We start from the raw sequence: 23,651 nt of genomic DNA, 5'->3' as shown, positions 1-23,651 counted from the left end.
CTTCTGGGAGGATATGAGTTTTGGGTCAGAGTTTCATCTTGAAGCTTATTGGATTTAATGCTTTTCTCTCGAGGCATCTCAATGATAAACCACCTAGGATGGGGTAAAAACCTAGAAGAGCTGGAGGCCTCCCTGTCCTCCTTTCTCCTCATGGTAGAAGCACCTTTACTCTCCAGCTCCTGAATTGCTATGGTGAGAGCTGCAACTAAACAAACTCTGTGCAAACTTTCACCTAAAAGGAGCCAAAATCTTAGGCCACATTTACCATCCTACCAGCCATATACAGTAAAAGCCCATAAAACAAAAAACTTGTCTTCATCCTCCTGTAAATGCCAATAATCCCCTGTTTATACCGTTTACATAACATCTATAGGTAATGCCTTATAGTTGCCTTAGTTCATTTGCCAGACTGAAAAGCCCTTAAATTAAGGTCAGGGATCTTTTCTAACACCACTTGGTAGTCCTTTTACTAGTAAAGCAAGCCGAGCATGTTGCTGGTGTTCAGCAAATAGTTGCTGAACAAATAGTAAAAAGGCTGGTTAGTGTCACTTAAAATCTCTAAACATTCTCTTTTGAATTGTCTCCAACTGCTTATCCAGTTGGAACAACAATTCAAAGTTATGTTGTCAGAGGCGGAGCTATTTGCTTGTCATTATGACGATTAGTCTTGTAAGTTACCCAAAGTCTGCATAGAAAGTAAAATGTAGTCCTTGCATGTTTGGTTTTCCGTTGCTGTTTATGATGTACAGAATCATGATGGATGGAATTGCAGTCAGATTCTGATAATTTTGTTGTTTGGTCTCAGTTGTGGGCAGGGGTGAAGCAGGTTCATTCATTAAATTACCATTCATTGACTACCATGTGCTAGGTATTATTTTCTACACCAAGGATCTCAACATGAGTAAGATGTGGCATCTGCTTATAATCAGCTCTCAACTTGGTAGGGGAGACAGATACGTGAGTAGTGACTGCAATATCTAATGTGTTAAGTGGCTTGAGAGAGGTTAGGAAAGGAAGCACAAAGAGGGGACTAACTGATTCTGCTTGTGGGTGGGAAGAATGTGCCAGGCACAGGACAGAGTGAGGAATGAGACTGGAATGGCGACATTCCAAGCAGAGAAAAGAGCCAGTGCAAAGCACAGAGGAAGGTTTGGAGATCTCTGAGTGGTATACCTGGAGCAGAGGGTGCGAGGGCCAGGCATGGCTGGGATGAGATGGAAAGCGGGTATGTAGACGCTCCAGAAGTGTTTTTAAACCCGCCTCCTTTCCCACACAGAGTAGTTTGGATTTTCTCTTGTAGGCACTGGTGCTTTTGAATGGGGGGAAGCCAGTTCTGACTACCGGTTTTTTTAGAGTAAACACCTACACCCAGATCTCAGTTCTTGCCTGGGGTAAATAGTAAACAGAGGCTGTAATTGGCCAGAGGAACTATTTCATCACACTCCAACAAATTATCAGGGGACCTTAAACAAAATTCAGAGTAGGGCAGGCTGACTGCCAAATTACTGCAGAATCATTTTAGAAAGTGGGGAGATACTCTTGAATATAAGTTTGTTTGCTTAGAATTAAGAGAAATAATAAGGGTGAACTTTGTTTTTCATTTTAGCATTTTGACTTGGGATCTGAGTTAGGCTAATGGTGTAATCAGCACTGTCCTTTCTAAACTGACTTTGTATGGGACTGACATCAAAGAGTAGTGGCCAGTGGTATAAATAAAATAGGAGCAACAGAGAACAATCAAATACTGAATCTAGGTTGTCTTGCACTTGGTGGGGTGAGGAAACTACATTAGATCCAGCACTTGTATAACCTGCATAACTGGATTTCCATGTTCTGGCCCCCTATTCAGAGTCTGACAAGTAATTTTAATTTAAAAAAAACAAGAAACTCCACTTTGTCATATACCTAGTAGCATTGTCACCCTGTTCATTCCTTGATCCAATAGCAGGTATTTATTGAGCACCTACTAAGTGCTACTCTTTTTTTTTTTTTAATTTTTATTTATTTATTTATGGCTGTGTTGGGTCTTCGTTTCTGTGCGAGGGCTTTCTCTAGTTGCGGCAAGTGGGGGCCACTCTTCATCGCGGTGCGCGGGCCTCTCACTATCGTGGCCTCTCCCGTTGCGGAGCACAGGCTCCAGACGGCGCAGGCTCAGCAATTGTGGCTCACGGGCTCAGTCGCTCCGCGGCATGTGGGATCTTCCCAGACCAGGGCTCGAACCCGTGTCCCCTGCATTGGCAGGCAGATTCTCAACCACTGCGCCACCAGGGAAGCCCCTAAGTGCTACTCTTATAGGTTAAATTTTAAGAGGGAAGATGGCACAGTGGGATGCTGCAGGCATTTGTAGGAGTATGCGCCAAAGCCCAGGGTGAGTGTGTGTGTGTGTGTGTGTGTGTGTGTGTGTGTGTGTGTGTGTGTGTGTGTGTGTGTGAGAGAGAGTTTGGGGAGAATGAAAAGCACTTAGCCTGGCTGTACGGTGGAGCGTGTCGGGAAGCAGAGACATTGGATTGAAGCATTGCTCAGAGCCCGATCGTGATCTGAACTATGTTCAGGTGTCTGGAATTTATCCTAATGGCAATAGGAGATTTGCTTCCTAGAAAGATCGGTTTAGCTGGTGTGAAGAATGGATGGAGTAAGGCAAAGTTGAAGGCAGACCAGTTAGGAGGTTTCTGCCGCAGTCTGGTTGGGAGATAACAGTAGCCCTAACTGGGTGAGAGGCTGTAGGAATGCAGAAACATGGCTGGAGTCCGAAGATATTTAGGAGGTAGATTTTAAATGGGACTTGGCGACTGACTGGAGGTGGGGTTTTTGGGCAGCTAGAAAGAAGAGGATGCTCTTTCTTGATCTAGGAAATATAATGCTTATACACGGGGGTGGGCATTCTTTTCAGTGTAATTCAAAAAGTATTAAATTGATCTAGGAAACCTTTACATTCTCTGCTAGCTCCGTCAATGTATATAGATGCATGAGAAAGGAGAGGAATAAATTCAGAAGCGTGAAAGCACTCCCATTTTGATTTTTCTGTCTCTGCTTTTCAACTTCAAGGCCAGGAGCATATGCCTCGTAGGAGATTGTGATCCTATAATCATTTTCATTTTCACAGAACTAGAGAGATGTAAACTTCCTCGGAGAAGGTGATTTTGCAGCCTCTGGATTAAAAGCTCTTCCAGTTCCACCTTTGGTTGAAAACCAGTGGTGTCTGATGTTTATCAGAACCCCCCCAACACTCTTGTGTACAGGTCACCAGCACTCGTATTTTATGCCTGGCATTTTGAGTCAGAAATTTTCCAGTGGTCTCCAACTGCTAGGATCTCAAGCCCCTATTTTCTTGGATCTTCAATTTATTTTAATTAAAAAAAAAATCTCTTCTAGAAAAGCACATTTGATGTGTTGCTGAATAAATAGGTTTTTTTTTTTCTGAACATGTCATCCCGGTCATTAAATGGAAAAATGTAGTCTTCGATGCTACAGAGCTTGCCCTTTTTAATACGTTTTAAATATAAAAAATCAAAATTGCGCTCTGTTAAAAGAATGTATAGCTGGAATTTTAATTTGATTATCTTCCCCAATTTTCCCAGGCTTTCATAGGCCAGCACTTTGTTTGAACAGCTGTACTCCCGTAAATCTCAGTAACGAATGAATCAGGAATAATTTTGTGGAGCAAGTCAGATGAAAGGAACTTCCTAAGAAAGACAGGTCATTAAGAGAAGGAAGAAGGAAAAACTAGCAAAAATTTGAGACATTTAACGACTGTTTTTTAATAAAGCAATTTGCTGTCATAATTCTTTTCTGATGATCTTAAAATATGCTGTCCTTTATTTCCCTTTAGGTTTTAATATTGGGTGGATATAAAATTTTAAACTAAAGTCAGCAGGAAAAGAGAAATGCTAAAAACTGAGAAGCCTAAAAAATAGGATAGAGCAGTGTAGTCAATTTTCTATTATCTATAATTTTCTGTCATCTATATGTGTATTATCCATATGCTGGGATTGGCGGAATAGAAGAGGAGGGGGTGAAACTGTGAAATCTGTCTGCCTCCAATCACAAAAAGATCAAATTAACATGTGAAAAGATATTTGCAAGAGCTGGAGGACAGAAGGGTTTTTGGCTTTTAACATTTTACCTAGTGGATAGATTTGAAAGCAAAAAATAAAGCTAAAGTAAATTCGGGGAAACATTAATTCACCCAACTGAATAAACAACTTACTGAATTTGCTAAGCTAATTAATCAACTCTTGCTTCTCCTTTCCAACTAGATTCGAAGGCAGTAAAATAAATTAAATCAACGTTCCCCTCCCCCGCCCTTACTAAAAATAAGGTTGCTTTCCCTGGGTAACTCGGTCATTTAAATTCCCAAGGCTGTCCCCCCCCACCCCCACCCCGCAGTCCACTGGCAGGAAGCAATTGTACGGAGACAAAATTGGTTCTCTGCAGATTGCAGACTTTGGGCTCTGAGTATTGTACTTTAGCTCAACTACCTAAAGTGATGAATAAAATAAATATTAACTGAAGTTATTTTTAGAAATAAATGGCCTATGGATGATGTTGATTTGCAGATAGAGGAGACTGTGACTTACAGATAGATCTTTTTATGAAGCTTAAAACTATATTGACAGTAGGAAATGATGACTTGGGGGGAAAATCCTGGAAAATTAAGGATATTTAAAGTTTGAAAACAATTGTAATTGTGAAAATCTGGACACTGAAACAGTAAAAATATTTCAGTTCAGTAGTCTGCAGATCTGGTACTTAATATTGTGCTTACTTAAATTTAAATCACTAGAATAAGATTTGGTTTAGATTGCATGTATCTACACATTTGATACACACATACATTCACCTAAACACAATATACAAGGAACCGTGAAAGAATAAACAGGGAAGAAAATGAATGAAAAAGATTGCAAAGTGGTGAATGACAAGTTTTGCACAAGTTAGGCAAAATATAATACAGGGATATCCTCATTAACAAGTTAATTATGAGTCAAGACCGTATCGCTAGGTTTTTCATTGTTCAAAGGCATGATATCCAGATGCAGAAATAGGAAGATAGCAGATTAGAATTGAGAAAGAAAACAATGCTTATATAAAAGTTTTGCTCACACTTGCAGCATTTCCTTGCCTTCATCATGATTGGGCACCCTTCCAAGGAAGAATCTAAATGGAAAGTACTTCCAGCTGACTTCTTAATGCCACAAACCTTAATCACCTTCTGGTGCCCTCACCTTGAGGATCGAAGACTCCCCACGGATTGCCTTTCCCCACTTTTCCTTCTCTGCTGGACCAATTCTGATTCTTTCCAGTCTTGTTCACCCTAGGATATTATGCTCAAGACTCATTTACATGCTCAACTAATCTTAATTAAAATGTAAGGGAAGATCAGGGCATGATCAGATTCGGTTCTGAATAAACTTGAATAGTTGGGCATCAGTTTATAGAATTAGACAGTTCTTGGAACGGCTTCTCTTCCCGACATTGTCTTAGTCTTGCTATCATTTCTTAATACTCTCATCAACTTCCATGTTTAAGCATTGGCTGAATGTTCTCTTTTAACTTACAGATGATTTTGCCATCTGGAAACTTATGCCCACGTCTTTGACTGCGGGTCAAAATTGCTTTCCTCACAGTCTGATTGGGAGAGTTGTTAAACATTGGAATGTCCTTCTGAGGTGGGCTGTGGAATGTCATGTAAGTTATTAATATTTTTTTCTTAATATGATAGATTTTCATATGTTGCAGGAATGGCTTGGACAAGTCTGTGAAATTTCCTTCTTTTTTTTTTTTAATTTTTTTGGAAATACATTTCTTTTTTTTTTTTTAATTTATTTTTGGCTGCGTTGGGTCTTCGTTGCTGTGCGTGGGCTTTCTTTTTAGTTGCGGTGAGCAGGGGCTACTCTTCATTGCCGTGCGCGGGCCTCTCACTGTGGTGGCCTCTCTCATCTTGGAGCACCGGCTGTAGAGCGCAGGCTCAGTAGTTGTGGCGCAAGGGCCTAGCTGCTCTGCAGCATGTGGGATCTTCCTGAACCAGGGCTCGAACCCGTGTCCCCTGCATTAGCAGGCGGATTCCTAACCACTGCGCCACCAGGGAGGCCCCCTTCTTTTTTTATTGAGGTACGATTGACATGTAACTCCCTTCACCCATTCTCCTCACCCACCCATTCCCAACCACCAGTCTGTTCTCTATGTCTATGAGTTTGTTTTCTTTTTCTTTTTTTAAAGATTTCACATATAAGTGAGATCATATCGTATTTGTCTTTCTCTGACTTATTTCACTTAGCATAAATGTCCATCCATGCTGTCTCAAATGGCAAGATTTCTTTTTTTAATGGCTAAATAATATTCCATTGTATATATACCACATTTTCTTTATGCATTCATTCACCAATGGACACTTGTTTCCATATCTTGGCTATTATCAATAATGCTGTGGTGAATATTGGGTTGCATGTATCTTTTCAAATTAGTGTTTTCATTTTCTTCAGATAAATACTCAGAAGTAGAATTGCTGGATCACAAGGCAGTTCTAGTTTTAATTTTTTGAAGAAAGTCCATACTGTTTTCCATAGTGACTGCACCAATTTACATTCCCACTAACAGTGGACAAGGGTTCCTTTTTCTTCACATCTTCACCAACACTTGTTATTTTTTGTCTTTTTGATAATAGCCATCGGACAGGTGTAAGTTGGCATCTCGTGGTTTTGGCTTGCGTTTCCTGATGATTAGTGATGTTGAGCATCTTTTCATGGACCGGCTGGCCATCTGTATGTCTTTAGAAAAATGTCTACTCAGATCTCTGATGTTTCCTTTTAAGCTTGTGAGTCCCAGAGTTGTTGTTGTTGGGCTTTACAGTGTGAGCTCCTTGATTAGTGAAAATGTAGAAGGCAAAGAAGTAATTTAATTTAATAATATTTAAAATCCACCATCTCCATTCTGTTCTGTGGTCAAGTATACTCAAAATTAAATGAACTGTTTTAAACTTGGTTATCATGGATTTGATTGCATATGTGGCCAAACTAGATTGATTTCTAAGAATTCGTAATTTATCAAGTAATCTTTAACTCACATTGGGGAACAATTTGGCTAGATGCAGGCGAAGAAGATAAACATGACCTTGTTTTAATTGTGATGGCCAAGTCATCCTTAAAAACTCATCACTTCTCCTGTGACATCTTCCCAGGCCTCCCCTGGCCGTTAGTTACTACCTGAGTTGATCCACGTGAAGCAATAAGCAAAGTGTCTAGGACCATGTAAGTGTGTTCATAAATGTTAGCTTTCACTATTAATATTTTTAATATTTATAATAAATTTTTATATTATTTTAATTTAATATGTATAAAAGATTTATTTTTATTTTATAATAAAATACTTATTTTCATAAACTCTGTGCTCTTATATGGCAGCTTGTACATCATATGTGTATTCAATCAGTCATCAAAAATTTATTGCTTGACTAATGTGTTTTAGGCACTGGCACTAGATCCCAGAGATACAGAGATGACTAAGACAAAGACGTCCTTTTGAAAATGATGGTTTGCCTCTTATAATAATCTGTTATCCTAGTGTGTTTATGTCCTTTATATTGTGAGTTCATTTGAGGTCAAAACCATGAGAGCCAAAAAAATCATGTCAACTTACCCTGAAATAGTTTAGAATTAGAAAGATAAATCATCACAAAGTAACCTTGCATTGGTTAAACTACTTTAATTTTTTAATTGTAATTTAAAAATTTTTGTTAGCACTTAGCACATTATCTGACACATAGAAAACTCTTAATACCCAACTATTATTATCAGGTCATTTATTTTCAATGCTGTTCTCTGAGCAACTTTTCACTGAAGATTACTACTTAGTAAGGAGGCTCTAAAAAGGATAGAGCATCATGCTGATGTTGATCAGCACTGACTTCTTTTCTCCCAGTTTAACTGAAATATAATTGACCTGTAACATTGTATAAGTCTAAGGTGTACAACGTAATGATTTGATAGATGTACATTTTGCAAAATGATCAGCATAATATGTTAACATCCATCACCTCACATCGTTAATTTTTTTTAATCTTGTGACAAATTACTTTTAAAACATTATAATATATTCAGTTCTGGACACATTAGGAATGTTGAGAACTTCAGCATATTGACATTCCTCTTTATCCTTTAGGAGACCATACTATAGCAACAATGACCACTGGTATCATCATTACAGTTTACTCGCCGCTAACAATACCTAGTGTTGTATGGAGCTCCTGCATCTCTTGGCTCATTTGAACCTTAAAACAATTCTATGAGATATGAAGGGCAGCAGAATCATCTGTTATTTTATGGATGTGGGCAACCTTCCCAGACAATGTGAGTGATTTCCTTAAGATCGTGCATCTAGTAAGTCTAGCATCAGGGCTCAAATCCAGGTTTTTTCAGTCGAAATCCATTGTGTTCACCACTAGATTATTATGGCTGGGATATTACTTGGACAGCTGAAGAAGCTGGGATGGTTTTAATGTGGAAAAGAAAATATATGTGGGGAAGATGATCACTGTCTTTGCATGTTTGAAAGCCCATTCTGTATCTGGGGTACTAATTAGTCTTACTCTGAAGCTTCTCAGGGTAAAACTTTGAATATTTGTTGCTTATGCCTGCTTTTATTTTGGCTACGTAAGGACATTTTTTAATCTGACACGTAGGGCCACAGGTGAGCAAAACCTACCATGCCCTGTGCACTGGCCTCTGCGCATCTATTTGCCTCATTTCATCAGGTTCTTTCCCATCCCATTCATGACTCATTGGTCATCTTTTCTACCACAGGACCTTTGCACCTCTAGACCCTCTGCCTAGGTTGCCATTCCACTTTCCCCACAGTTTTGCTTGGCTGAATGTCATGTATCCCTCTGGACTCAGCTTAAAGATTCCTTGCCCAGAGAAGACTTTCCAAAGAGAATGATTGTTGTGTGCCAACTTCACTAAAGAGTCAGGGTCCCTCATGGCAAGCAACAGAAAATGAAGCAGAAATGAAGCTTACTGAAAGGATATTGAGAAGTTCGTGGGAGAGAGCCTCCATGGGAGGGCTGAAGAACTAGGCACACAGCTAAAATTTCAGGAACAATGTCCAAAACCATGCCAGAGAACTGGCCCAGAGAGGAACCTGTTGCCCCCTGATTTTCCCCCCTGAGCACTGGATGCCGTGGTTTGCACTGCTGCCAGGAAATCTGCTTTATTGCAAGCACTGTCAGCAGTAGTGCTGCTCTGGGAACTCAGCCTTGCAACCAGCATTGGCCCCCTAACCTGGACACCTCTGTTGCCATCCTGACCAGTAAAAGCAAATCGAGTCCACACCAGTATGTAGCGCCCTTCATCCAGTTGCTCACATGTGGATCCCAGTTTTGCAATCTTGAATCTAATTAGTGGTGCTGAAATCACCCTAGCTGCAAAGTTGGCTGGAGAGCTGAGTTTCCTAGGTTCTATCTTGGGAAAGTGGGACCCCAAAAGCCAAAAATGACTCAGCTGCATCAAGGGTGTTCAAAATGTTCTGGCCAGTCAGAAAACACGGCAAATACCTTCTACACTGAGTCCCAAGGTTCTTATCTATATTATAGGCCAATCATTCCTACTTCACAGGGTTGTTATAAGGATTAAGGAAGGTAATTTAGGTGAAGCTGCTTAATAAACTATACAGAGAGATATAAGTATAAAATAATATTATTCTTTTACTATGATTTATATCTTTGGGCAAAGCGTAAAACTGAGTGCTTAATAAGTTGATTAACCTCCAATTCACTTTAGAGGTTTTTAAAATAGGAAGAATATTCTACTTCCCCAAAAGACATTGTAAATATTCAGGAGAAATTGAAAAAAACAACGACTACTTATATCAAAGAGCTGCCCTCATAAATTTATATCATCTCCACATTTTTATTTTGTAATGGAATCATACAAAATGATACCAAGCATAGAAATGGTAGTTTTAAAATTTGGGTGGGTTTTCAGCTACTTTTTGACTTGTTTCTGAATTTTAAGTATTTGTTCTGCTTCAGTTTTTACTCTGGTTTCATCATGAATACAGACCTCTTGTTCCAAAGCAGACAATGGGCTTATTCAACCCTCAATGCCCTCTACATTTGGTTGTTCTGCCGTTGCCTTTCAGTGACTCTACTAGAGGGATTATTACTCAGAAAAAAATGTAGCTGTGACAGCTGAGTTTTTAGCACAAGTAATAGCAGTTGTGTAAAAGAGGGTGTGAGTGTAAATGGCTGTAGCAGTTGCCAGATTTGCATTAACGCTAATGCAGTGGGAATTAGTCACATATTCAGTGAATGCCATTCTGGCCTTCCAGGTAAACCTCCTCTATAGAAGAGGAGAGGTCAATAACAGTGTAATTTCAGAGGAGAAAGAGCCAGGCAGGGCTATTTTCTTCTTTGACAGAAATATTTCTCTGTATACTATCAAGATCCTGAGTTAAGCTACTTGATTAGCTTTCCTTTTTTGTAAATATTAAAGTAATATATTGCTAGAAAAATTAAAATATGACCCAGCTTTAGAGTGCCGAAAATTGGGTTATAATTCTCAGATCGTTTGATTTCTGCCACCTTAAAGTTATATTTTATTCAAGAATATGGAGAGTTTTAAGATACGTGTTTTCAGATACCTTCTTACTTATGCGATGCTTCATACTAGATTGAACTGCCTCCTGAATTTCCAAATCCCTCATGTTGAATTCCAGGGAATTTCTTCTTAACAGAATTAAGAATTTCTTCTTAATTTCTTCCTCCACGTCTTCACATATGTGTACACACACTGTCACTCATTTATGTTGAACCTAAATAGGACATTTGTTTCAGGACATTGGAAGTCTGGAATCCTTACATTGTGTTTTGGTAGAGATCTTAGCTTGGAAGTGGAGGCTGCCTTGTAAATAGCATGTAGTCAACAGAGCTTACTGGCGTAAACAGAGCATTCTAGCAAATAGTGAATTTTGGTGACTCAAAATTTATTTTGGTTATCTGACATTTATAAGTAGTTATGTGATCTGTGAATATTTTCTAGCTCTCAACATTTCTAACTTCAACTCTTGAAATATGTACTCTACGTAATGGAGCTGACTGTTGGTTGGTTCAGGGCCGGGGGCGGGATGAGGTAGATTGAAGAGCAAATGGAATATTCAGTGCTGAAGCTTTTGCCTTAACTGGTGTTGTTGAAAGTAACTTGACACCCTGCCCCCACCCCCCAGCCAGGCTCCAAGTCTGCAAAGGAGTTCTCAGTGTGGGTGTATTGTGATTGACTTTTATTTTATTGACTCACTAAATTCTTAGATTACTCTCCACCATGTGATACTGACAGACCATAAAATTCTTATGGAACCTGCTAAGTAGTGACTTATAAAGAATTATCTTGTTAATAAACTCAGCATCGTTTGGAATTCAAGTTTAATTAAAATGGAAAAGTAAATGATTATGTAAAGATTTTTCCTCAATTAAGCTTGTATACTTTTACTGTCTCTTTGCCTTTTCTCCGGATTCATGGATATTATTTCAAACCCAGTTTTGGTAGGTGAATTTTTACAGAATCTGTTGTAATACCTGTTTTGTTGTTAGCTTTTGATTTTAATTTTTTTTTTTTTTTAATTAAAAAGGTTGAGAGGGACTTCTGAAGTAGAGTCTGAGGGAGGTAAAATTGAAAAACAAATCTATGTTATCCAGGGGGTTTAGTTTTTAAGGATGCTGTTTAAAGATAATGATTGTTTATGAACTCTTTAAAGGTGTTTTCTCATAAGAGTTGCCAGATAACAGATTAGTTATCTGAGAGTGGTTTGAAAGGCCTTTTGAAATTGCCTGGGTGACAATATTACCTTATGGTACTTAGAAAGCTCCTTTGAAGTTGGTTTTTTATATTGGAAAACCAGAAAATATTTTTCTTTTCTTTTTTTATTAAACAGAAAGTAATACATGGCGTAGAGATTTAGTAAAATGTTGTAGAAGAAATACACTGGTTATTTTTGTGATTGACTTGATTTTTCATCTTTCGGCCTTTGTGGGTTACAAGATTTTTCTCAATTTGGATTCTTAGCATCATGTGTGTGCTGTTATTTGCAAATGGTACATCGTTACCAAGTACACACTGTCATGCCTCCAAATCTGAGGCTCTCTTCCCTTTTCTCACCTCTTTTCCTGCAGATATTATTTGGTGCAAAGTCTGTATTGCTGCTCCCAAGCATGGCTGTTAAGAGAGCTTTGGGCTGTAGGGCACGAAACATTCCTGCACAACCTTTGTAATACACAGTCACGCTAAAGGAACAGGGTCAATGGAATGGGCTGTTGGGGTCAAGGCTAGAAACTCGCAGAGGCAGATATTGTTGTCTGGGTTGGCGGGAGTTTACGAGGGTCTGAAGTCCAAGCTTATCTGAGCTCACAAAGGAGATTCACGGTCCGTTGCTCTACAAAAGCTATTTAGGCAGGCACTTTTCTTCCCAACTAGCTTTTAAGTGCTCCTGGGGCCCTCCAGCCTGTTCACTTAGGCCTCTTAGATTATGAATACATAAACCTTAATGATTTTGGAGTCCTAAAGAAAGACATCCTAACCAGAGCATCATCAAAACATGGTTGTGCTAATCGAATGAACAAATACATTTTAGGCTATCACAAATTCACTCGATTCTAGTAGTGAATATAGTAGTTAGTCCCTGTAACACTTGGAGAACATTATTCTGTTTTAGCATTGATAGGATGGTTGATATTGATTATAAATTTGCATTCAAAGAGTGGAAACAGTCTTGTGTGATAGATCTAACTTCTGAGAGCAGCAGAAATGATTTGAGTTTTTATGGTTTGACAAAACACACAAGGCATTTGATGAATACACAAGTTGGTTATTTCAAGCATCTTGAAGCTTTCATCATCCCATAATCCACAGTTATGGAGATTATGCAGCTTTTTCCCCCCTTTCAGTTTTTTCTTTCAAAATAAAAATTGTTATTGCAATTATTTTAAATATATTGTCCAATATATTTTAAATATTTCAGTTGCTTTAATCAATGTTTGATATAACATGAATCCAACTCAAAATTCCTTCATGGGAGAATAGAAACAATCATATGAAATTTGTTATAATAGGATTTAACCTGTAGTGTTCTGATTCTCTCATCCCTTCAATTTTTATCAAGTTTTTAATTGCCTACCAGACGATTTATTTTAGAATTGGCCTACTTTTTTTTTTTTTTTTTTTACTTTAATGCCTGTGGGCAAATGTAAATTTGTAGCTGAATTAGCAAACCAGGGATCTCTGTATAAGTTAATAACTACAATAGGGAATCAAGTAACTGATTTCTCTGCTTTCCTAGGTTGGCTGTTTATGTAAGGTGGGTAGAGCTAGGACTGGGAGATAAGGGGGTTTATGGGGGCACAACTGATTTCACATTGTTTTATTAATATAAAAGGAATATATGTTTATTGTAGAAAACACAGAAAAGTATATAAAAGAGAAGGGTGGGCAGAGTCAAGATGGAATACCAGGAGGACGCGGAATTTGCGTCTCCTCACAACTAGGGCACCTACCAGGAACCGGTGGGGGACCACGGACACCTAAGGGGATGGGAGGAACCCCCAGCGACCGGGTAGGACGGGGGGCATGGGGGGAGTGAAGGGGGAGGAGAAGTGGAGGTGGGACAGGACTGGCGCCCCTGAGGGGTGGCTGGGGGGAGGGGAAGGGATCCCACACCCGAAGAGGGAAATTGGGGAACCACTGGGAGGGCAGAGGATCAAAAGGGAGCGTGGCCAGGTTTCCCCTGCCCACTTGGGCCCCCGGGAGCCTGCTGAGGTCCCGGGCCTGATCCTCTGCCCACCGAGGGCCCCTCCAGCTGCACGGGTCCTGAGGGAGTGGGAGGGAGGGAAGGGGGAGCAAAAGTAAAGGCCAGACTTCTGGGATGGCACCCCTGAGGTGTGGCTAGGGGAGGGGAGGGGTTCCTACAGCAGTGGGACCCACCCACGGTTAGGGGTCCAGTGACGATGGGGGAGACGGTGGGGTAGGGGCGCAAAGGAACAGAAGGGAACCGGGCCAGGGCCTTCCCTGTCCACTTGGGCACCAGGACGCCTGCTGGGCTCCCGGGCCTCATCCTCTGCCCTCGGAGCCTCCCTCCTGAAGCGCAGAGCCCAAGCCCCGCCCCTCCCCCCCCAACACAGGGCCACACCTCTACCCTCAGAGACCTCCTCTGAGACCCCTTCCAATGAGCTGGGCCTAAACCCCTCCCATACACCCTCACCCAGGGCCCTAGGAACTCCACACTCTGGAGGCCCTCCTTTGCACATGCTGCCTCTCCCCTTTCGAGCAGGTCCTGAGCCTAGGCCCCACCCCGCGCTCAAACGTAACCCCCTCACCCACCTAGGTCCCGCCCTTGCTTAAGTTCCACCCCCACCTAAACTCTGCCCCCATAGCCAAGGCTTTTTTTTTTTTTTTTTCCTCTCTTAGATTGGGGTTCTGTTTTACCTTGTTGATTCATTATTGTTGATTATTTTATATTTTTATTTTCCCTAATGAATCTTTTATGGTTCTAATTTTACTTTATTCTTTATACTTTGTTATTGTTCACTCCTTTTGGCTTGTGCCTCCCCCCCCCCTTTTTTTTTTCTTTTTTCTGTTGTGGTTTTCTTTGCCTTGTTGCAGTTGTTCAATTATAATTTTATTTTTCCTAATATATTGTTTAACTTTCTGATTTTATTTTGTTTTTTATTCTTTCATATTGTACTGCTCCATTTTTTCTTTTCTTTAACCACGCCACGAAGCCTGCGGTATCTTGGTTCCCATGCCGGAGATCGGGCCCAAACTCCTGTGGTGGGAGCTCCAAGTCCAAACCACTGGACTAACAGAGAACCTCAGACCCCAGAGAATATTAATTGGAGTGAGGCCTCCTGGAGGTCCTCATCTTAGCACAAAGACCTGGCTCTATCCAACTGCCTGCAAACTCCAGGGCTGGACGTCTCAGAACAAACAACCAGTAAGACAGGAATACGGCACCACCCATCAAGAAAACAAACAAACAAAATGAAACGACAAAAAAATATGTTACAGAGGAAGGAGCAAGGTAAAAACCTACAAGACCAAATAAATGAAGAAGAAATAGGCAACCTACCTGAAAAAGAATTCAGAGTAATGATAGTAAAGATGATCCAAAATCTCAAAACAGAATGGAGAAAACACAAGAAATATTTAACAAGGATCTAGAAGAACTAAAGAGCAAACAAACAGTGGTGAACAACACAATTACTGAAATCAAAAATACTCTAGAAGGAATCAATAGCAGAATAACTGAGGCAGAAGAACTGATAAGTGAGCTGGAAGATAAAATAGTGGAAATAACTACCACAGAGCAAAATAAAGAAAAAAGAATGAAAAGAATTGAGGATAGTCTCAGAGACCTCTGGGACAACATTAAACACGCCAACATTCGAATTATAGGGGTCCCAGAAGAAGAAGAGAAAAAGAAAGGGATTGAGAAAATATTTGAAGAGATTATAATTGAAAACTTCCCTAATATGGGAAAGGAAATAGTCAATCTAGTCTGGGAAGTGCAGAGAGTCCCATACAGGATAAATCCAAGGAGAAACACGCCAAGACACATATTAATCAAACAATCAAAAATTAAACACAAAAAATATTAAAAGCAACAAGGGAAAAACAACAAATAACTTACAAGGGAATCCCCGTAAGGTTAACAGCTGATCTTTCAGCAGAAACTCTGCAAGCCAGAAGGGAATGACAGGCCATATTTAAAGTGATGAAAGGGAAAAACCTGCAACCAAGATTACTCTATGCAGCAAAGATCTCATTCGGATTCGACGGAGAAATTAAAACCTTTACAGACAAGCAAAAGTTAAGAGAATTCAGCACCACAAAACCAGCTTTACAACAAATGCTAAAGGAAACACAAGAGAAAGAAACAACCTACAAAAACAAGCCCAAAACAACTAAAAAATGGTAATAGGAACATACATATCGATAATTACCTTAAATGTAAATGGATTAAATGCTCCAACCAAAAGACATAGCCTGGCTGGATGGATGCAAAACAAGACCCGTACGTATGCTGTCTACAAGAGACCCACTTCAGACCTAGGGACACCTACAGACTGAAAGTGAGGGGATGGAAAAAGATATTCCATGCAAATGGAAATCAAAAGAAAGCTGGAGTAGCAATTCTCATATCAGAAAAAATAGACTTTAAAATAAAGACTATTACAAGAGACAACGAAGGACACTACGTAATGATCAAGGGATCAATCCAAGAAGGAGATATAACAGTTGTAAATATTTATGCACCCAACATAGGAGCACCTCAATATATAAGGCAAATGCTAACAGCCATAAAAGGGGAAATCGACAGTAACACAATCATAGTAGGGGTTTTAACACCCCACTTTCACCAATGGACAGATCATCCAAAATGAAAATAAATAAGGAAACATAAACTTTAAATGATACATTAAAAAAGATGGACTTAATTGATATTTATAGGACATTACATCCAAAAACAACAGAATACACTTTCTTCTCAAGTGCTCATGGAACATTCTCTAGGATAGATCATATCTTGGGTCACAAATCAAGCCTCGGTAAATTTAAGAAAATTGAAATCATATCAAGTATCTTTTCCGACCACAACACTATGAGACTAGATATCAATTACAGGAAAAAAAAACTGTAAAAAATACAAACACATGGAGGCTAAACAATATGCTACTAAATAACCAAGAGATCACTGAAGAAATCAAAGAGGAAATCAAAAAATACCTAGAAACAAATGACAATTAAAATACGACGACCCAAAACCTATGGGATGCAACAAAAGCAGTTCTAAGAGAGAAGTTTATAGCAATACAATCCTACCTCAAGAAGCAAGAAAAGGGCTTCCCTGGTGGTGCAGTGGTTGAGAATCTGCCTGCTAATGCAGGGGACACGGGTTCGAGCCCTGGTCTGGGAAGATCCCACATGCCGCAGAGCAGCTGGGCCCGTGAGCCACAATTACTGAGCCTGCGCATCTGGAGCCTGTGCTCCACAACAAGAGAGGCCGCGATAGTGAGAGGCCCGTGCACTGCGATGAAGAGTGGCCTCTGCTTGCCACAACTAGAGAAAGCCCTCGCACAGAAACGAAGACCCAACACAGCCATAAATAAATTAATTAATAAAAAAAAAAAAAGAAGCAAGAAAAATCTCAAATAAACAATCTAACCTTATGCCTAAAGGAACTAGAGAAAGAAGAACAAAAAAAACCCAAAGTTAGCAGAAGGAAAGAAATCATAAAGATCAGATCAGAAATTAATGAAAAAGAAATGAAGGAAACAGTAGCAAAGATCAATAAAACTAAAAGCTGGTTCTTGGAGAAGATAAACAAAATTGATAAACCATTAGCCAGACTCATCAAGAAAAAAGGGAGAAGACTCAAATCAAGAGAATTAGAAATGAAAAAGGAGAAGTAACAACTGACACTGCAGAAATACAAAAGATCATGAGAGATTACTAGAAGCAACTATATGCCAATAAAATGGACAACGTGGAAGAAATGGACAAATTCTTAGAAAAGCACAACCTTCCAGGCCTGAACCAGGAAGAAATAGAAAATATAAACAGACCAATCACAAGCACTGAAATTGAAATTGTGATTAAAAATCTTCCTACAAACAAAAAAACCCAGGACCAGATGGCTTCACAGGCAAATTCTATCAAACATTTAGAGAAGAGCTAACACCTATCCTTCTCAAACTCTTCCAAAATATAGCAGAGAGAGGAACACTCCCAAACTGATTCTACAAGGCCACCATCACCCTGATACCAAAACCAGACAAAGGTGTCACAAAGAAAGAAAACTACAGGCCAATATCTCTGGTGAACATAGATGCAAAAATCCTCAACAAAATGCTAGCAAACAGAATCCAGCAGCACATTAAAAGGATCATACACCATTATCAAGTGGGGTTTATCTCAGGAATGCAAGGATTCTTCAATATACACAAATCAATCAGTGTGATACACCATATTAACAAACTGAAGGATAAAAACCATATGATCATCTCAATAGGTGCAGAACAAGCTTTTGACAAAATTCAACACCCATTTATGATAAAAACCCTCCAGAAAGTAGGCATAGAGGGAATCTACCTCAACATAATAAAGGCCATATATGACAAACCCACAGGAACATCGTTCTCAATGGTGAAAAACTGAAACCATTTCCACTAAGAGTAGGAAGAAGACAAGGTTGTCCACTCTCACCACTACTATTCAACATAGTTTTGGAAGTTTTAGCCATGACAATCAGACAAGAAGAAGAAATAAAAGAATCCAAATCGGAAAAGAAGAAGTAAAACTGTCACTGTTTGCAGATGACATGATACTATACATAGAGAATCCTAAAGATGCTACCAGAAAACTACCAGGGCTAATCAATGAATTTGGTAAAGTAGCAGGATACAAAATTAATGCACAGAAATCTCTTGCATTCCTATACACTAATGATGAAAAATCTGAAATAGAAATTATGGAAACACTCCCATTTACCACTGCAACAAAAAGAATAAAATACCTAGGAATAAACCTACCTAAGGAGACAAAAGACCTGTATGCAGAAAACTATAAGACACTGATGAAAGAAATTAAAGATGATCCAAACGGATGGAGAGATATACCATGTTCTTGGATTGGAAGAATCAACATTGTGAAAATGACTATACTACCCAAAGCAATGTACAGATTCAGTGCAATCCCTATCAAACTACCAATGACATTTTTCTCAGAACTAGAAAAAATTGCACAATTTGTATGGAAACACAAAAGACCCCGAATAACCAAAGCAATCTTGAAAAAGAAAAATGGAGCTGGAGGAATCAGGCTCCCGGACTTCAGACTATATCACAAAGCTACAGTAATCAAAACAGTATGGTACTGGAACAGAAACAGAAATATAGATCAATGGAACAGGGTAGAAAGCCCAGAGATAAACCCATGGACATATGGTCATCTTCTCTTTGATAAAGGGGGCAAGAGTATACAGTGGAGAAAAGACAGCCTCTTCAATAAGTGGTGCTGGGAAAACTGGACAGCTACATGTAAAAGTATGATATTAGAACACTTCATAACACCATACCCAAAAATAAACTCAAAATGGATTAAAGACGTAAGTGTCAGGCCAGGCACTATAAAATTCTTAGAGGAAAACGTAGGCAGAACACTCTATGACATAAATCACAGCAAGATCCTTTTTTGACCCACCTCCTAGAGAAATGGAAATAAAAACAAAAATAAACAAATGGGACCTAATGAAACTTAAAAGATTTTGCACAGCAAAGGAAACCATAAATAAGATGAAAAGACAACTCTCAGAATGGGAGAAAATATTTGCAAATGAAGCAACTGACAAAGGATTAATCTCCAAAATATACAAGCAGTGCATGCAGCTCAATATCAAAAAAAACAAACAACCGAATCCAAAAATGGGCAGAAGACCTAAATAGACATTTCTCCAAAGAAGATATACAGATTGCCAACAAACACATGAAAAGATGCTCAACATCACTAATCATTAGAGAAATGCAAGTCAAAACTACAATGAGGGGCTCAGAGCCCGCCCATCGAAGCCATCTGGCACCAGGAACTCTGGTCTGAAATGCCAGGTGCAATGCCTCTGCACACGGCAGCCTATGAACAAGTTAAACTAGAGGAATGACAAACGGGAAAAAATGTTTCTTTACTGCTGCCTGGTGCTAGTTTCTCTGAAGTGGGCAGGGGAGCCCTGTGAGCCCATTGTAAGACCATAAACCCCAATGTCTGGAAGACCTGTGAGCTGCTGGCCAGAACAAGAAACACCCACTGCCCCCCCACCCAAGTTTTGAAGCAAACCTTGGATGATTATAGACCGAGGTTCCACGAGCTCTCCTCCTGGTATCAGCACAGAATACCATCTGCTCCAGCGGTCTAGCATTACATGGGTGGCAGGACACAGATAAGATCACGCAAATCCATGCAATGTAATTTCCTGTCTCTGGGAGAAATCACAGATGATTGCAGAATGTGGACCCCTTCCAGGGCCTGAGAGTGGACTCTTGTCTAACACTTGTAAGTGAATTGTCCGAGGAGACACACCTGCTGACAAAGCAAGAGACTTTATTGTGAAGGGGCGCCCGGGTGGAGAGCAGGAGGCTTCCTCCGGAAACTTTAATAAGAGTAATTAGCTTCTATTCAAGGGAGGGGCAGGGTTATGATTCTGGGGCTCCGGCCTTGGTAACAATATGATTTAACAAAATGTTGTAACTCTAATGATTATTTCCCCCATACCCAGTAGACCAGTGGCTTCCAAATGTTTTTAAAATAAACTTTATTGAGGTGTAGTTTATGTACAGTAAAGTGCACGTACATTTCAAAAAAAAAAAAAAAAAAACTACAATGAGGTATGATCTCACACTGGTCAGAATGGCAATCATCAATAAGCCTACAAACAATAAATGCTGGAGAGGGTGTGGAGAAAAGGGAACCATCTTGCACTGTTGGTGGGAATGTAAATCGATACAGCCACTATGGAGAACAGTATGGAGGTTCCTTAAAAAACTAAAAATAGAACTGCCATATGACCCAGCAATCCCGCTACTGGGCATATACCCTGAGAAAACTATAATTCAAAAAGAGTCATGGGCTTCCCTGGTGGCGCAGCGGTTGAGAGTCTGCCTGCTAATGCAGGGGACACGGGTTCGAGCCCTGGTCTGGGAAGATCCCACATGTTGCGGAGCAACTGGGCCCGTGAGCCACAATTACTGAGCGTGTGCGTCTGGAGCCTGTGCTCCACAACAAGAGAGGCCATGAGAGTGAGAGGCCATGAGATTGAGAGGCCCGCGCACCGCGATGAAGAGTGGCCCCCTCTTGCTGCAACTAGAGAAAGCCCTCACACAGAAACGAAGACCCAACACAGCCATAAATAAATAAATAAATAAATAAATAATTAATTAAAAAAAAAGAAATTGGAGGTGACGGATAGAGGCTGCTCTTGGCAAAAGAAGCAGAACAGGTGAGCAGCTTCCAGATCATGAAGGTCCCCACTTGTAGATCTCACTGGTCTGGTTTAAAAAAAAAAAAAAAAAAAAAGAGCCATGTACCACAATGTTCTTTGCAGCACTATTTACAATAGCCAGGACATGGAAGCAACCTAAGTGTCCACTGACAGTTGAATGGATAGAGAAGTTGTGGCACGCATATACAGTGGAATATTACTCAGCCATAAAAAGAAACGAAATTGAGTTGTTTGTAGTGAGGTGGATGGACCTAGAGTCTGTCATACAGAGTGAAGTAAGTCAGAAAGAGAAAAAGAAATATCGTATGCTAACATATATATATGGAAGCTTAAAAAAAAACGGTTCTGATGAACCTAGGGGCAGGACAGGAATAAAGACGCAATGTAGAGAATGGACTTGAGGATATAGGGAGGGGGAAGGGTAAGCTGGGACGAAGTGAGAGAGTGGTATGGACATATATACACTACCAAATGTAAAATAGATAGCTAGTGGGAAGCAGCCACGTAGCACAGGGAGATCAGCTTGGTGCTTTGTGACCACTTAGAGGGGGTGGGATAGGGAGGGTGCAAGGGAGACAAAAGAGGGAGGAGATATAGGGATATATGTATATGTATAGCTGATACACTTTGTTATAGAGCAGAAACTAACACAGCATTGTAAAGCAATTATACCCCAATAAAGATGTAAGGAAAAAAAAAAAGAAGAGAAAATCCATTATTCCTCTACTCAGAGGTAGTCATGTGAACATTTTGATATCTTTTACTTCATACTTTGAAAAAATATTTTATATGTAAAAAGTGTGTTTTTGTAATAAAATATAATAAAATACCCACCTGTGCATCTGCCTCCAGCTTAACAGAACAGCACCCATCCTGTTTTACCCCCAGTCATGCCTCCTCACTTGTGTTCCAGATGCAGTTTTTTTCCTTTTCAATTCAAATTTGTCTTTCAAAATAAAAAAAAAAAAGGTTATCTTGATTATTATAAACTTTAAGTCTCAATATATTTTAAATAATTCAGTACCCTGGATTTTGTGTGTATCATTTTCTTGTGTTCCTTTATAGTTTCACCACACACGTGTGTGATCCTAAGGAATCATTGCTTTTTTGTGTGTGTTTTAATCCTTTAAAAAAGTGGAATTATATTGTATTTCTTCTATTGCAACTTACTTTTTTCGATTAACACTATATGTTTTGTGAGGCATGTGGCTGTAGTACATTTATTTTCACTACTGTATAGTATTACTTTGAGTGAATGTACCACAATTTACCCATTTCCTATCGATGGCCATTTGGGTTTTAGTTGTGTAACAGATTCTGTCAGTGCCTCACCCTTGACCCTTGGGTCTTTCTTGGTGCTCTCAGCAATTTCCAGATGCTGTCGTCTGCATCTATGCCTGAGGACGTTTCTCCCCACTCCCTGCAGAAAGCTATGTGGCCAGTGCACAGTGCAGCAGGTTAGGCACACCCATGGGAGTAGCTCTCAACCAATGAGTCTTGAGAATTGGGATGTAAATCCCTCTGATAATTCCAGTCCCCATAGTTTACCCATGAGGTGATAATCCAGTGACCCACATAGTAACTGGTTTAATAATACGGTCAATACTCGGTATCCACAGGGATTGTTTCCAGGAGCCCCGTGTATCCCAAACCCAGGGATATTCAAGCCTCTTATATAAAATGACATAGTACAGTAGGTTCTCTGTATTCATGGGCTTTGTATCCTTGGGTTCAACCAACCATAGATGGAAATTTTATGGTTGAATCCATGGATGCAAGACCTTCAGATTTGGAGGGCCGACTGTTCAGTATTTATTGAAAAAAATCCGCGTGTAAGTGGACTCCCGCAGTTCAACCCCATTTTCTTCAAGGCTCAATTGTATACCCTTTATTGACTGCCTTTCCTTCCATGTAGTACTTCTCCACACCTCTACCAGTCTTCCTGTTTATTTTTCCTTCTAAGTAACCTTAATCCTCACCTCAGGGTCTACTTCTAGGAGAAGCTAAACTAAGACAGGGTGTTTATTGCTGTGGATATTCTTGAACATGTGTCCTGGTACAAAGAGCAAGTATTTTTCTAGGATTTCTTCCCAAGTAGAATGACTGGGTTACAGGGTATGCCTATGTTCAACCTTATTAGATGATGCTGAGTTCTTTTCTAAAAAGTGTCCAACACTTATGAGTAGTGAATAAATGTTCCTATCATTTAACACCCTTGCTAAGTTACCTTTGGTATCATGGTGAGCATAAAGTAGTTTGTCATGGTTTTAATTTGTGTTTTTGGATGATGAATTAGATTGTGCATCTTTATATATATTATTGGCCATTTGTATTTCTCTTCTGTAAAGTGCATATTTGTATCTCTTGTCACTTTTTCTATTGGTCTGTAGTTTCTATCTGTAGGACCTCTTTATATATTCTAGCTACTAGTGTTTATGTGCTTTAAAGATATCTTCTCCCAGTTTGTGGCTTGTTAGCTCATTTTCTAATGAACACTTCTGATGAACAAATATTAATTTAAAGTAGATTAATTCAGAAGAAAGCATTAAATCTTTAAAAATTAAGTATGATATTACTTGTAGGTTTTTCTTAGATGCCCTTTTAATTGGAATGTTTAGACC

At 39.6% G+C, this 23,651-nt stretch overlaps 1 pseudogene; it reads left to right on the top strand.

The window, feature by feature from the left end:
* Positions 1-23,651, top strand: part of LOC137774119 (uncharacterized) — an 802,702-nt pseudogene that overhangs the window by 53,562 nt on the left and 725,489 nt on the right.

This window comes from Eschrichtius robustus, chromosome 12, assembly GCF_028021215.1.
Source record: "Eschrichtius robustus isolate mEscRob2 chromosome 12, mEscRob2.pri, whole genome shotgun sequence".
NCBI classification, from domain to species: domain Eukaryota; kingdom Metazoa; phylum Chordata; class Mammalia; order Artiodactyla; family Eschrichtiidae; genus Eschrichtius; species Eschrichtius robustus.
This window is presented reverse-complemented; position numbering and strand designations above follow the sequence as displayed.